This window comes from Chiloscyllium punctatum, chromosome 24 (assembly GCF_047496795.1).
Source record: "Chiloscyllium punctatum isolate Juve2018m chromosome 24, sChiPun1.3, whole genome shotgun sequence".
Classification (NCBI taxonomy): Eukaryota; Metazoa; Chordata; class Chondrichthyes; order Orectolobiformes; family Hemiscylliidae; genus Chiloscyllium; species Chiloscyllium punctatum.
Window position 1 is genome coordinate 37,600,626 of NC_092762.1, and position 3,589 is coordinate 37,604,214.

Consider the following 3,589-nt stretch of genomic DNA (forward strand, 5'->3'; position numbering starts at 1 on the left):
GCTGCCTGAATCGGTGCCCGCCCCTGAGCACCAACCCGCTTTATAGCCGCTAATGAGCTCCTGGCCACAGGTTTCTCGTGTTGAAGAGGCTTTAACTGTCACTGATCCTCATTAAGGATTAGGGCGAGATTCCAGCTACAATCACATCTTCACAACTGACGCTGCGTTCCACTGAGCCCAAGATTGTATTTTGTTCCAGAATCGGTTCTGTGGGGATATGGAAGTAGGAAACCAGAGTCAGTATATTAGTCCCCTCCCAATTCAGGTGCAATCCATCCTTCTTGTACAGATCACTTCTATCCCAGAAGAAATTCTAATGATCCCACAATGTTAACCCTTCTACTCCTGCACTAGTTCCTCAGCCACACATTTATCTGTTTTATCCTCCTATTCCTACCCTCACTGGGTTGTAGCACCAGGAGTAATCCAGATAATGCATCCCTCGAGGACGTCCTTTTTAAATTCCTGCCTAACTTTCGATATTCTCTCTTCAGAATCACATCCTTTTCTCTTCCTATGTCGTTGGGTCCATTGTGTATAATGGTCCCTCTCTCCTTTGAGAACACTCTGCACCCTCTCTGAGATATCCTTGATACTGACACCAGGGAGGCAACATGCCATTCAGATTTTTCACTGCTGTCTGTGCCTCTGACAAGGGAGTCCCCTATCACAATCGATCACTTGGAACTCAATGTACCCCTCATTACATTACAGCCAGTGTTGATACCAGAAACTTGGATGTTCGTGCTACACTCCCCTGAGAGTGTATCACCCCCTCCATTTTCCAAAACAGCATCCTTATTTGAGGTGGGGATACCCACAGGAGACTTCTGCACCACCTGCCTACCCCTTCTACCTTTCCTGGAGTTACCCCATGCACCTGACTGTATCTGCGGCTTTTCTCCCTTCCTATAACTGCCATCCATCATACCCCCTACTTCCTGTAAATTCCTCATTGCCTCTAACTGTTGCTCCAACGAATCCATGCGATCTGATAGGATTCACAACCAAAGACACTTTCTGCAGACATAATCATCAGTAACATGGAAACTCTATCTAATTTCACACATCCCACAGGAAGAGCACATCACTCTACTACAGGCTATCTTTTCTACTTCACAATCTACAGACCAACAAAATAGCACTTTGTTTTGGTCCAAAAAAACAGTGCTCCAGGCTAATTTAGTCCTTATGGTTTATATTTTAAAACTTCAATCAAGAGATAGATCTCAAAACATCTCAATAATCAAGAACCCACTCTACTGCAGAATTACAGCAAGGTTACATGTTAAAAACTATGCATTTATCTGTTCCTGTGCTGTGAGCTCTCCCACACAGGTTTATCCAAGGTCAGCTGTGAATGTTGCTGTTTTTTATATTGTTCCTCGATGCACAACGATGTCCAGAGATATTTGAACTCAAACAGCAAAGGCAGTAACTGTGGAGATTCACTGCTGTGTCAGTAATCAGTGTTTCTTTCTCTCTCTCCCTCATTGACCATGTGGTCACTGCCTTTGTGTCTTCCTCCTTTTAAAAGTGCTGTTGTTTTGATCTTTTTCCCTCGCGTTCCAAAACAATGCAACAGTGTATAAAACAGTAATTGCTGCTCCTGGAATTTGAGAAAATCACCTCCAACCCATGAAATACCTCAAAAAAATGAGCAGCTCTTACAGTCTCAATATCTCCCCGTCCTCCATCTTGGATTACCCAGAACCCATTCTGAACTGTGTTGGAAAATACCTTTTTATGTTTTTCACACAAAGCGAGGTGGAGGGGACAGGAACCGTGAGGGGCAAATGGTGTAGAGACTCACTGTGAGAGACAAGGGGGTTACTAATTGTAGTGAAAGAGAAATAGGGATGTAAAATGGGTGTAAATTAAGGCATGATAAGGAGCAAATGGGTCCTCTCTGCTGGAAACGAAATAAACAAGATACAGCCTTGAGGGAGAGGGGAGATTGGTGAGAATACATGAGAAATGGATGACAGGTGTCTAATATTGTGGAATTCAGTATTGAGTCCTGGAAACTGTAAAGTGTCTCAGTAGAAAATGAGGTGTCATTCCTTGATCTTGCATTGTGATTCTTTGCAATGTTACAGTGGTCCCAGCACAAGGATGTTGGGAGGAGAGCAAAGTGTTTTATTTATTCATTCACAGGATGAGGGTATCACTGGCTGAGCCAGCATTTATTGCCCATCCCTAATTGCCCAGAGGGTAGTTGTGATTCAACCACATTGCTGCGGGTCTGGTGTCACATGTAGGCCAGACCAGGGAAGGATGGCAGTTTCTCTCCTTAAGGGACATTATTGAACTCAATGGGGTTTTCCGACAATGAATTCACGGTCATCTTTGGACTTTGAATTTCAGATGTATTGACTTCCAATTCCACTGTCTGCCGTGGTGGGACTTCAACACAGGTGATCAGACGTTATGTGGGTGACTGGATTAACAGTCCAGCGATAATACCACTGTAATGTACCACCTTCTGTTGATTAGCAAGTAATATGGCACCACCTCTCCCATTGCTTAGTGTGGTCCTCCCACTGGTTTTCATGAGCAGAGGACAGATCTTAGTGGCCCTAAAGCTGGGATCTGAGTGCTGTGGCTGCAAAATTGTCCAACCTCAATATGTAACCTGGTGACCCTCCCTCCCTGATCCCCTTCAAACTGGGATATCACTCTGCTTCAATGTAATTGCAGAGAGGTGACCAATAGCAGCACAGCAGAGGATTTTATAGATCTCCAGGGTTACCAACAGTGATCAGATGGATTCGGAGAGGTTTCATGACATGATTGGCCCCCCCCACTCTTCAGCCATTTATTGGTCAAATCATGCATCCTTCTGACACATTGTATTCCTCCACCAATTGGAAAGCAAAATGCCTCATTATGTAAATGCTTGTTCCTCGAACAGCCTTTATTCCTCTTCACAGCATTCTTACATCGAGTCAAGAGATACTTTCAAGAAAATGGCAACAATACAATGGAGATGGTCATGTGAGGGAACCTAGGTTGACAAGGGTTGTCGAATATCCAGTAAAGAGGAAGAAGGAGGCTTACATAAGGCTGAGGAAACAAGGTTCAGACAGAGCGTTGGAGGGATACAGGATACTCTGGACGGAGCTGAAGAAAGGGATTAGGAGAGCTAAGAGAGGGCATGAAAAATCTTTGGCGAGTAGGATCAAGGATAACCCCAAGGCCTTTTATGCGTATGTGAGAAACATGAGAATGACGAGAACGAGGGTAGGTCCGATCAAGGACAGTAGTGGGAGACTGTGTATTGAGTCGGAAGAGATAGGAGAGGTCTTGAATGAGTACATTTCTTCAGTATTTACAAATGAGAGGGACCGTATTGTTGAAGAGGAGAGTATGAATCGGACTGGTAAGCTAGAGGAGATACTTGTTAGGAAGGAAGATGTGTTGGGCATTTTGAAAAACTCGAGGATAGACAAGTCCCCCGGGCCTGACAGGATATATCCTAGGATTATGTGGGAAGCAAGAGAGGAAATTGCAGAGCTGTTGGCGATGATCTTTTCGTCTTCACTGTCAACGGCGGTGGTACCAGGGAGAGTGGCGAATGTTGTGCCCC